Below are 14,214 nucleotides of genomic sequence, written 5' to 3' on the forward strand. Positions count from 1 at the left end.
TAATAATAATAATAATAATAATAATAATAATAATAATAATAATAATAATAATAATAATAATAATAATAATAATAATAATAATAATAATAATAATAATAATAATAATAATAATAATAATAATAATAATAATAATAATAATAATAATAATAATAATAATAATAATAATAATAATAATAATAATAATAATAATAATAACCCCCCCAGGGGACCACCTTGCCGTGGTGGGGGGGCTTAAGGAAAGCTTGAACAAATTGTCATTAACTTCTTGACCAAACCCTATCTCGTTAAGGTAGAAGGCACAAATACTTTACAAAGTCACCAACACCTAGACACACCTTTCCGACCAACGGTCCCAACAACCCATTCAATATGGAGACACGCTCGATGAAAAAACGTAAAATTGGACCGCTTCCCGGGGGCGATCGCCGGGGCACACCTGGAGCTGGCGCTGGGTGTCCCAGCATGCGAACCGTCAGCGGTGAGGAGCTGAACAGGCGGGCTCCCACCGGATCATCCGAAAATACTACAGCCGAAAATGACAGACTGACTGACAGGACTACTCCAACGGAACCTTATAGTCCATGTACCATCTCATATACACCATCCATTCCCTCCTCACCCCTTTCAAGCAGATATTCACCCACACCGACCTTGGATGCTGCGCGGGAGGCAAATGCCTTTTTACTCGCGTCCACCAAAGCCGGTAAACCGAGAGTGCGCATGAAATGGAGTAAAGAAATGAACCTATTCATTATGCGCACCTATTACTACATCACGAAATTAGAGACCGACCTAACCACCTACAGAAAACAGTTGCATGAACTCTTCTTACAAAAATATCCGGACTTAAACGTTACAGAACAAAGAATTGCGGATCAAAGAAGAGTAATAGTAAAAAACAAACTCTTAAATCAGGAAACTTTAAATCAAATTAAAGAAGAAATAAAGTCACAACTAGAAATAGAAAATGAAAATCAATTCCATATTAACATTAGTGAACCAACAAACGATGTAATTCCATGTTCTTCCACTCAAACAATACCAAACACACAACACAATCAATCATTAAATACATTCACATATAATATTCAATCATTACAAACATTCTCATATATCACTCAGACATCACATAATATGCCTACACAGACTGAATTTGTTACTATAATGATGGAAAACGACATTGATACGGTATTAGACCATAACCCAGGTACGAACACTGAAATAGAAGAAATTTGTTATAAATTCAAAACAGCACTAACACAATATTCAGGAATGGACCCACTAGTCCGTCCAAAATTGCCTAAACTTAGATACAATTCTCACCTATTTCAACTAGTCAATATGTTTAATAGCGATATCCTGTACCGATTTATTTCCGACGACACAAAACTAACTGACATACATACGATAGTGTATTGCGTAGCCTTAGTTATCTCTGAAGAACTTAACTATAAGGTCACAGAATATATTAGAAGCACAAGGCCCAAAGACTGTTATAAACCACCATGGCAAATAAGGTTAGAAAAGGATATAGAAAAACTCAGAGCAGACTGTGGGCGACTCACCCAGTACATCAATAACAATAGATCCCGTAAAATCATTAAGCATGTTAAAGCAATATTTAAAACAGGAAACACACACACTAAACATGAAAATAGCAACATTAAACCGGAAGAATTCTTAGACACTTTAAAACAAAAATTAGCACTCAAAGTTCATAGACTTAAAAGATACAAAAAGGCACAGGAAAGGAAAAATGATAACACAATGTTTAGCACTAACGAAAAGAATTTCTACAGAAACTTACACAAACTAAAAACAGATACAGTAAACAATCCTAATGTGCCCACACAAGAACAACTGGAAACGTTTTGGTCAGGCATCTGGGAACAACAAGTACATCACAATGATAAAGCTGATTGGATTATAGAAGAAGAAAATAAATGGAATGCAATTGAAGAAATGGATTTCACAGAAATAACTGAGACAGACATAAATAACATTACAGCCAGATTGCATAACTGGAAATCACCAGGGATAGACAAAATTCATAACTTTTGGTATAAAAAATTATTTTCTTTACATAAAATCATGGCCAAAAATATTACAGATATCATTATTGGTAAACAGAAAATTCCAGATTTCATTGCTACTGGAATAACCTATATGCTTCCAAAATTACAGATATCTCCACTCCCTTCACAATATAGACCAATCACATGCCTACCAACTATATATAAAATATTAACATCAGCCATAACAACAAAAATCAATAAACATGTTGAACATTATAATATAATAGCGGAAGAACAAAAAGGATGCAGGCGAGGCCACATGGGATGTAAGGAACAGTTAATAATTGATTCTACTATTCACAAACATGCGACTTCAAAAAATAGAAACCTACATTGCACATATATAGACTATAAGAAAGCTTTCGATAGTATCCCACATTCTTGGTTGATTAAAATATTACAAATATATAAAATAAACCCAAAAATAATAAACTTTTTACACGATATTATGTCTAGATGGAAAACCACACTTTATTTGAATACAAATCAAAACACCATCACAACTAGAGAAATAGCCATTAGAAAGGGTATCTATCAAGGCGATTCCTTGAGTCCTCTGTGGTTTTGCCTCGCCTTAAACCCCCTGTCACATTTGCTGCGTGATTGTCGTGCAGGATATCGCCTCAAACACGATATACAAGAAACAATAGTCTCTCATCTCATATATATGGATGATATTAAGTTATATGGAAAAACAGAAATGGAAATGAAAAAATTAATAGATACTACAGCACAATTTAGCAAAGATATTAATATGGAATTTGGTTTGGATAAATGTAGAACACTTCACATAAAACGAGGCAAGATACGGCCGGGCGATTATGCAGTTAATGATATCGATATAATTAGAGCCATGGAACAAACCGAACTATATAAATACTTAGGATATAAACAACTTAGAGGATTAGATCACACAGAAATCAAAAACACTTTAACAATAGAATTTAAAAAACGAATTAATTCTCTTTGTAAAACTCAATTAACAAGCAAACACCTTATTAAGTCCCTAAATACATATGCTATCCCAATTCTAACATACTCATTTGGTATCATAAAATGGACAAAAACAGACATAGAACAAATAGAGCGGACGATTCGCACCACACTAACTAAGCACAATAATCTACACCCAAAATCTGCAATAGAAAGACTTACTATCAAAAGAGAATATGGAGGAAGGGGCCTCATTGATTTGAATCATCTCTGTCAAAAACAAGTCGGCAATTTAAAAGATTTTTTCCACTTAAAATCACAGACCAGCGAAATTCATAAAGCCATTGTTAAAAATGATATTAACTTTACTCCACTTAATTTACACGAAGACATAAGCACTCAAAACACTCGAAGAAACGATCCCCAAATACAAAAACTTGACAGCTGGAAGCGAAAAGTGTTACATGGCCGCCATCCTCACGACCTAGAACAATCCCACATAAACACCGCCGCCTCAAACAAATGGCTTAAAATAGGAAACCTATTCCCAGAGACCGAAGGATTTATAATAGCGATACAGGACCAAGTTGTCAACACCAAAAACTACAGAAAATTCATAATCAAAGACCCCTCAATATCAAACGATAAATGCCGCAAATGCCACGTTCAACCAGAAACCATCCAACATATTACCGGAGGATGTACAACACTCACACAAACAGATTACACGCATAGACATAACCAAGTAGTCAATATCATTCACCAAAAGTTAGCACTCAAACACAAACTCATACAAAACACAAACACACCTTATTACAAATATAAACCACAAACAGTTTTAGAAAACGATACATATAAACTTTATTTTGATCGCGCGATACTTACAGACAGAACCATTCACTACAATAGACCAGATATAACGCTCAAAGATAAATTAAATGAAATAACCTACCTTATAGACATTGCTGTTCCAAACACTCATAACTTACAAAAAACAATTTCTGAAAAAATCAACAAATATACTGAACTGAAGGATGAAGTGGCTAGAATCTGGAACCAAAAAAAAGTATACGTAATCCCAATAGTCCTTTCCACCACAGGTGTTATCCCAAACCATCTGTTACATAGTCTTAAACTACTAGAACTAAAGGAAACTCTTTACATAACCTTACAAAAAGTCGCCATCTTAAATACATGCCGAATCGTTAGAAAGTTCTTACAAATTGACGAACACGACATTTCACCCTACACATAAATTTAACACACCACACGCTGCATTTACTTGGTTTCGACCCGTAAATGCAGGCAAACCAGCGAAAGGCTGAGAAAAATTATAAAAATAATAATAATAATAATAATAATAATAATAATAATAATAATAATAATAATAATAATAATAATAATAATAATAATAATAATAATAATAATAATAATAATAATAATAATAATAATAATAATAATAATAATAATAATAATAATAATAATAATAATAATAATAATAATAATAATAATAATAATAATAATAATAATAATAATAATAATAATAATAATAATAATAATAATAATAATAATAATAATAATAATAATAATAATAATATATGTTTGTTTGTTTGAACGCGCTAATCTCTGGTACTACTGGTCCGATTTGAATGATTCTTTCAGTGTTGGGTAGTCCATTTATCGAGGAAGGCTATAGGCTATGTTTTATTTTTCAAAATTAGGGATCCGTAATAAAATTGCTATTTTGTAACACATGACGTAAAATCGAAAACCTATTTTTGCGTGCGCTGCAAAAACTATTGACAATAGAACAAAATGATGTACAGGCTATAATATAGGCAATATTTTATTACTTATAAAACTATCGCGTGAATTATACTTTATATATAATAAAGTAATTTTATAACATAAAATGTTATAAAATTACTTTATTACATTAAGTACTTCTAAGTAAAATGGCACATATAATATTATTTATTTGAGAATATTTTTTATATAGAGTTTTAATCAGAGCACATAACTCTTATCAGATAATGCGAGAAAACACAAAAATAGTTAATAAACTAAACAGTTTTCCTTGTTTTATTTGTCGGGCCGTTTTTGAATGAAGGCATCAATTGAAAAATCATTTCAAATACTGAGGTGTAAGGCATAATAAATATAATTTATTAATTTATCTAGATAAGGTTTATTAACTGTGTGTGCATTTAATTTTAACGAGATATACTGTGACTACTTATTTATGGCTTTCTCTTCAAGGTGAACACGGAGCTGAAAGTCGCTCGATTTATCAACGTCAAGTATACTGACACAGGCTGTGGGGAGTTTGTCTGAGTGTTCTCAAATAGAGGTGATACACGGTTTGTATTCTGAGGCTTGAAACGGCCTAAGTTTAGGCAGCTGAGACTAAACATAGGGCATTATGAATTTCAGATACAAGTTTGTTTTAGTTCTCGCCGACACTATAAGTGGGGCATGGCCGTCTGATTTTGAAATGAAATGAAATTATATACATTATAGATCTTAAATTTATTGTAGTGTCTCTTATTCGGCTATTTTAAAGTAGCATGCAAAAAGTTTACTTAAAATTTAAAAAATCCTTAACACTATATAATTTTTTGTCAATTAACCATTTAAACAGGAGTCCAGTAAATCGTTTCTGTGGTAAGTTTTTTATTTCTGGAGGATTCAGAACTTGTTAAACGAGAACCCACTTACTTACCTACAGCTCCATCTGTTTGTGTGCCAGAGTGCTGTACCCTTAAATCGCAATAGTGCATGGCAATTCAAAATTAAAAACTTTTACCTATAATTGTAGCACCCTAACTTGTTTCTTATGTATATATTTATGACTTGAGCCAAATAATATGTTATTTTAATTCATCATCATCATCAGGCGGAAGACTGCTGGATAAAGGCCTCCCCCAAAGAGCTCCACGATGATCGGTCGTGCTGCCCTCATCCAACCTATTCCGGCAGTCTTGACCAGATCGTCGGTCCATCTTGTGGGAAGCCTACCAACACTGCGTCTTCCGGTACGTAGTCACCAATCGAGGACTATTCTGCCCCACTGGCCATCTGTCCGTCGAACTATATGCCCTGCCCACAGCCACTTCAGTTTCGCAATTATTTGGGCTATGTCAGTGACTTTGGTTCTCCTACGGATCTCCTCATTTCTTATTCGATCTCGCATTATATCTGTTATTTTTATTATCTGATTTTAATTTACAAAATAGAGCATCCGTTTCAATAAAACGATTCAAGTGAACAAATAAGTTATTATAATTAACTGCAAACTTGATTATATTAAAACGCAAATTCCATCACAACTAATTATTTCTGTCATGAAGTTCGTCATTGTTATATTCAATGAGTTGCGTTGGCGAAACATGTTCCATATCATTGCTCAATTGCAAATAATATTCCTTTATTTCATTATTTTACAATTTCATTATACTAACAAACTACAGACCCAATTAACGACGCAATTAACCGTTATACAAATAATGGTAAAATGAGCTACAAACACAGCTTTGACGTTATTTGCGATTCGATGACGATTCAATTCCAAATTATTTTAAAAAATAAGAACGATCGAGTAATGGAATTTCCATTCTGTTGTTGCTGATAATTTGTCGAGGACCGGAGGCCATTCCCCCCCCCCCCCATCCCCAACAAAGATTATGAAAGCGGTCCCTAAAGAGATAGTACCCCAGGAGGGTACCGGCTCTACCAGAGTCGGAGAATCCCTCCCCGAGCACTCTAGCTCGGGCTGCCCTTCGTATTCTGGGGAGGGCACGGTACCGCGCATGACCAAGGACAAACGAGGCAGTAGCACCACGGCACCCCGCTCCACACTCAACGTGGACTTTTGCAATATCAGGGGAATTCACTCCAACTTAAACGCCGTCCACCACCTCCTTGAGACGGCGAAGCCGGCCTTGTGTTTCCTTACGGAGACGCAGATATCTCGACCTAGCGATACGTCATATTAAACGTACCCCGGGTACAAAATTGAGCACAATTTTTTGCCTCATGCCGGGGTATGTGTGTACGTTAGGGAAGATATCTGCTGTCGCCGTCTCGGCAATTTTGAGGGTAGGGACCTGTCCACTCTCTGGCTCCGCGTAGCTTTAGAGGGCCGCGTCCGCATCTATGCGTGTGTCTACAGGTCCCATAGTGGTAACGCAGAAACCGATCATCTCATGGGCTGTGTTCAAGCGGAAATTGACGACGTGCTTGCACAGATCCCCTCCGCTGAAATCGTAGTCTTGGGTGATTTCAACGGGCACAATGCCGAATGGCTTGGATCACGTACCACAGACTACGCAGGGCGATCTGTGCCACATGCCGTCCTTATTAGATCTTCTGCTGACTACACATCCCGATGGTTACCAGGTCATTCTCGACGCCCCTCTCGGAACGTCCGACCATTGCCTGGTCAGGAGTGTAGTGCCTACACGACGCCCACGTCGCAGACCACCAGCGACCCGCCGCGTTTGGCACTACAAGTCAGCAGATTGGGATAGGATGCGTTCCTTTTTTGCATTATACCCTTGGAGCAGGGTTTGTTTCCCTTCGGATGATCCTAGTGCCTGCGCCGTTGCAGTAGCCGATGTGATACTACAGGGCATGGATATTTTTATACCAAGCTCTGTAGTACCGATCGGTGGCAGATCACAGCCCTGATTCGATGCGTCAGTTAAAGCAGCATCTGACTGCAAAAAACAGGCGTATCGTACTTGGGTTGCGACGCTGGGCACAAAGGATCCGAACTGCATAGTTCTAAAGAGGAAATACAACCGTACTTCCAGATTTTTTAAGCGGCAAATCGCCCGTGCAAAGTCAAAACACGTCGTCAAAATCGGCGAGCAGCTTTCCAGTTACCCGACCGGAACAAGCAAGTTCTGGTCGTTGTCGAAAGCTGCTCTTGGTAACTTCAGCCAGCCGTCCATGCCACCGTTGCACATGAGGAATGACACCCTGGCCCATACGGCAAAAGAGAAAGCCGATCTCCTGTGCGCTCTTTTCGCCTCCAACTCGACTCTTGACGACAACGGAAAATCTCCGCCGACCATCCCGCGGTGTCAGAGCTCTATGCCTGAAGTACAGTTCAGACAGAAAACTGTTAGGCGAGCTCTATTTTCGTTGGACGTCAGGAAGTCGAGCGGGCCGGATGGCATTTCTCCAATCGTGCTTAGAACGTGTGCCCCTGAGTTGACGCCTGTGCTAACGCGTTTATTCCGGCACTTTTATTCCAAAGGCGTAGTCCCTGACTCATGGAAGTCAGCCCTTGTCCATCCGATCCAAAAAAAAAGGAGACAGTTCGGATCCGGCAAACTACAGGCCTATTGCTATTACCTCCCTGCTCTCCAAAATCATGGAGAGCATAATTAGCCCTCAGCTCTTGGTATACCTAGAGGGTCACCAGTTGATCAACGACCGACAATACGGGTTTCGCCATGGTCGGTCGGCAGGTGATCTTCTGGTATACCTAACACATAGATGGGCTGCGGCTATTGAAAGCAAGGGGGAAGGCCTGGCAGTTAACCTGGATATAGCGAAGGCCTTTGATCGTGTATGGCATAAGGCGCTCCTCTCTAAACTTCCATCATTTGGGCTTCCCGAGAGCTTGTGCAAGTGGACATCCAGCTTCCTCACTGGGCGCAGCATACAGGTCGTTGTCGACGGACATTGCTCGAACCCGAAGCCCGTGAATGCTGGAGTGCCCCAAGGCTGTGTGCTATCTCCTACGCTGTTTCTTCTGCATATCAATGATATGTTGGACACCTCCAACATTCATTGCAATGCAGATGACAGCACTGGTGATGCCGTATACACGGGCCATGCACGTCTCTCTCGGGAAATCGTCGACCAGTGCCGGGAGAAACATGTGTCTTCTATCGAGTCCTCTCTTGAGAAGGTCGCGGAATGGGGTAAATTAAACCTTGTCCAATTTAACCCCAAGAAGACTGAAGTTTGCGCGTTTACCACAAAAAAAACCCCATTTGTCGCATTACCGCTCTTCGACAACACTTCCCTTAAAGCCTGGCCTAGTATCGGAATACTGGGTCTCGAAATCTCGAGCGATTGCCAATTCCGTGGCCATCTGGAGGGCAAAGCCAAATTGGCTTCAAAGAAACTGGGCGTCATTAATAGAGCACGGCAATACTTCAAGCCGGCCCACATTCTAGCGCTGTACAAAGCGCAGGTCTGGCCACACATGGAGTATTGCTGTCATCTCTGGTCTGGCGCACCCCAGTAAAAGCTCGATCTATTTGACCGCGTACAACGCAGAGCAGCGCGAATTGTCGGGGACCCAGTACTCTGTGAACGGCTGGATCACTTGGCGTTGCGTAGAGACGTCGCTTTATTGTGTGTCTTCTACCGCATTTATCACGGGGAGTGTTCCGAAGAGCTGTTTTACCTAATTCCTGCCGCCGAATTCCACCTTCGCACGACACGCCACAAGTTAGGATATCATCCTCACCATCTGGATGTGTGGCGGTCCTCCACAGTGCGGTTTACAAGGAGCTTTCTTCCACGTACTACAAAGCTGTGGAATGAACTTCCTTGTGCGGTGTTTCCGGGACGATACGACATGGGTACCTTCAAAAAAAGCGCGTACACCTTCCTTAAAGGCCGGCAACGCTCCTGTGATTCCTCTGGTGTTGCAAGAGAGTATGGGCGGCGGTGATCACTTAACAACAGGTGACCCGTACGCTCGTTTGTCCTCCTATTCCATAAAAAAAAAATATGGTCTTAAGGTTACTAGGATGTATTTAAATACTAATAATAGTGGAGCTTTTTTTAACACGATAGTACATTACGCACCTAGGGAGGAAAGTGAGTCATTCTAACCCGCAGAATATTGACAATCGCGGGTGGCAATATCCTACTTATCTCATGTGGAGCGTATACGATTTTTTTCCCACCTGGATGACAAGCTCGCTTTTAGTCCCTGGTACGAGGGACAAAAGTTGTCTTGCCTGGAGAGAATCGGCCACTTTTCTGTCTTTTCTGCAAATCTGCAAGTTGATTTTAGGAGCTGCAATCAACTTTTAAATGTCACGTAAACAAGGCGTAACCATGTTTTTCAAAGGTAACTACGAACAACGATGCCAAAAATTGATGTAGCTTTCTGTATTTTTATTCTTTTGTAACTTGTTATGCTATCGTTTTCTTAACTCTAAAGATTCTGCAGCTACAAATAATTTGATACTAAAAAGCTAAATAAAATAACTTCACAAAGTATCTGAAGTACAGGTCCCTGGTGTAGTATCGGAAAGTTTTAAATGATCTCGCAAATGTACGGCTGCTATAAGGGATACTTGACGGCTGTTTCATACTTTAATTCCTAATATTAAGTTGTCTGCTAAGTTTTGAAAGACTTAATCTGTTTAAACGCTAAATGATGTTGATATTCAAGAAACTTGATTTTTTCTTTCTACTTTCACAGTAGTTACTCAATTAGCAATGTTTTTTTACTTTCCCCTTTTTTTTCGAATAATTTTAGGTGTTACAGTATGAAATTTATTGATTTGTAGCAATTGAGTCAATGTTATTGGTAAGGAAACGTTAAACCATGCCGCTAATTCCTGGGTAGTTTGGCTCAGATTGGCTTTCACCATCTCTTTCAATTAATTGTTTTTCTTCTGTGTGGGTGATCTTTCACGTGGTTCGTCCTTCAAATCAAAGTTTCCATCACGAAACCGTTTAAACCAAAATCGCACTGTGCGTTCATTAGCAGTCCCCTCTCCAAACGCAACATTTATATTGCGAGCTGTTTCTGCCGCGTTAGTTCCGCGTCGGAACTCGTATTCAATTATCACTAAAATTTGCGAAGTCTCCATCTTTCTTGTCTAAACTGAATAATAAAACAACTAAAAGTTGATAATCGAATGATACACATTTTTTAAAAGAAGATCTACATAGGTACTATGTCAAAAAAGTTTCACTCAAAAATCTAAAACCATGAATGTCAATTCGAAGTACCTATAACAATAAAACGGCAATTTCATACTTTGACACCTATTATTTTAATTCCACACAAAATTAAACTCACGCGAATGCATTTGCGTTTTTTATAAAAATATCAAATATCGATCTAATTAATATAAATTTGAAAACTTGGACATTTTATTAAATATTACGCAACACGTATTAACTATCTAAAGTTTAGTTATTAAGATTCTAAACTATTTGTCTAAGTTGGGTTATCCCCATCGCAAACATCTTTGACATATGTACAGATACATCAATTGCTATGCTTATTACAATGACGTATGTATAAAACGTCATTGCCTTTACTTACTTCACTTTTGATTATTGGAATGATACTAGTCGCTAAGAGATATCAACCACCATTATCGCTTCCAAGTATTGCGTATTCTTGTAACGATTTCTTTAGGATAATCGTTATTTAATGGCTGTTCCAAATATAAATATTCATCAGTTTATTTGTAATATTCCTGTGTTATAATCCCATACCTTATATCTACTAAAAGTAATGACTTACTTAAGCATATAATTTAAAGGCTTAAAAATCAAACTTAAATTACAATTTTTTTTTTAAATATTTACATACGAGCTTACTATCTAATTATAGAAGCAATTAACAATGTAGACCTAATATAATGTAGGTATCAGAAAACTTATTTTTATAATATCTATACATATATATATACCTATCTACGTGTTGGGGGATCAGACTTAATAAAACTTTTTTTTCTTTTTTTTATGACAATAAGGGACGAGACTAACAGGTGTTCAGCTAATGGTAATTGAAACACCCTGCCCATTACAATGCAGCACCGCTCAGGATTCTTGAAAAACCCAAAAATTGTGAGCGGCACTACAACTACGCTCGTCACATTGAGACATAAGGTGTTAAGTCTCGTTTGCCCAATAATTTCAATAGCTGGGGCGCCCTTAACCCAACCACAATAAGGTTTACACATTACTGCTTCATGGATAAAATAGGCACCGTTATAGTACCCATAATCTAGCCGGCATCCTGTGCGAAGGGGCCTCCCACAGGTAAGCTTACTTATAAACTAATACAATATTATGGTCTTAGGGTGAGGAGTCCAGGAAAACCTGGCTACTATTTATTAAATAATATATTTAAATACTACTTTTTGTATCTACTCTTAACATAATAGTAGACCAAGAGCACTTACGGTTAAATTGTGTACGGTTAATTCTGTGGAAGTTGTTACTCGCACAGAGGTCGAGGAACGCGTTACTTTTGGCTCATTAACTTTAAACTCGGGTCTTACAGACTGTTTGTGCCTATGTATATAGTTCATGGGTGTTTATTATTTTCGTGTACCAAAATCAATCTTAATGTTCTACTGAGTTACAATGTAATTCCTTTTCTTTTCATAATATTTCTTGTCTACTGAGTAACGTTTTGGCCATGCGACTTAATATATTTTACATTAAAATATCATCACGTAAATGCAGTATAGAAATAGAACTAAACATCAATACAATAAGATCAGATAAACACTTGCTTTAAAAAAAAGTACAGTGCTCCTTAAGAACACATAACGATTTTTTTATTTTCAATAATAATACTTAACAGTTTACCAATCACGAGTCAGATGATAATAAGAATGTGCTTTGGCGATATGAAACCCCTTGTACACAAATAATTTAAAAAATAGACAAATGTTAAACTATAGTTTAAAATTGAAATCAATTCCTCACATAGACTCTTAAACTATAAATTTAATTACAGATACATCGATAGATAAATCGAAAAGTATGGATTATCGCGTGATTAAATTCAAATTAAAAATAAATCTTCAAGATGTGCAGATAATAAATGAACTCTAAGATATGTGATATACTCAATATTAGCTGAAACATTTCCTTAAAGTGATTTTTTCCATGTAATTTCATTATCAGATTCCACACACACTCCATGTTATTATTTAGCTCGAGACAACCTCATAGCAATAACTTTTATGGACATAAATGTTATTTCAATGTAGAAATGAATCGTAAACTTGTCCTGTTCACATCTGTTTTTGGTATTTAGTAATAACTATATTACAGTTAAGAACTTTCTAGGAAATTTATTATTTCAAACTCGACAAATGGTATATGCGTACAGCGTCATCCTTCAGCTAGGGAATCCAAAATACTACCAACAATACCATCCGTAGCATCTAGGTACATCTGTGCGCATGATTAAAAAAGTCAGTCTTGAAATGTGCATCATCATCAATTGGAAGACTTTTTTTTATGACAAAGATTTTCACGACGATCGGTCCAGCGCTGCCCTCATCCAATGTATTCCGGCGACCTTGACCATATCGTCGGTCCATCTTGTGGGAGGCCTACCAACACTGCGTCTTCCGGTACGTGGTTGCCATTCGAGGACTTTACTGCCCCAACGGCCATCTATCCGTCGAACTATGTGCACTGCTCACTGCCACTTCAGTTTCGCAATCGTTTGGAATAGTCCAAACTCCAAAGTCGGTAACTTTAGTTCTCCTACGGATCTGGAAATGTGCATTAACTGTCCGAATTGTCGTAGATCCAGATCCATCCCTTAACATTGTAAAATCCTCCATATGTAAAACCTCCTCCATGGAAACAACATAAGAAACTTCATGTACGGGCAAAACCCGTGTAATAAGAACCCGTGGCAGCCATACCGTAGCAAAGAATATGTTACTACAAGTGACCGTAGCTCTTTGGCGAACCGTTGAGCAATAGTATTAAACGAAAATAGCAGTATTTTTATTGTAGTATGTTATGTCTCCACTGGTCATTGAAAACCTTGATTGATAATTACTTCAGAAGAACGACTCACATTCATTGGAGCGCAGACTACCGAATCCTTGGAGTTTACAACTTTAAAACTTTTAATTATTACCTGTCATTATAAGACGTAAATAAAGGCATAGAAGGCATTTATATTCTCAAAATTGATTCCTTTAGAATTCTTTTTGATGTCACTTCTAATATACTAGATATACTTGAATTTGAATTTGAATATAAAATAATTATAATCTAGTCCCAGGTTGTCGGATCACTTAAATATTCAGCTGTGGAGTAGTAGTATTTACGACAGAGCCATGTTTTAATAAAACATTTAAATTTATTTATAGATAATACCTGAACAGTGGCTGGGACGTTATTATAAATGTACATTTTCCCTTAAAGCTATTATAATGTATCTTATGAAGTC

The sequence above is a fragment of the Leptidea sinapis genome, chromosome 34 (genome assembly GCF_905404315.1).
Source record: "Leptidea sinapis chromosome 34, ilLepSina1.1, whole genome shotgun sequence".
Classification (NCBI taxonomy): Eukaryota; Metazoa; Arthropoda; class Insecta; order Lepidoptera; family Pieridae; genus Leptidea; species Leptidea sinapis.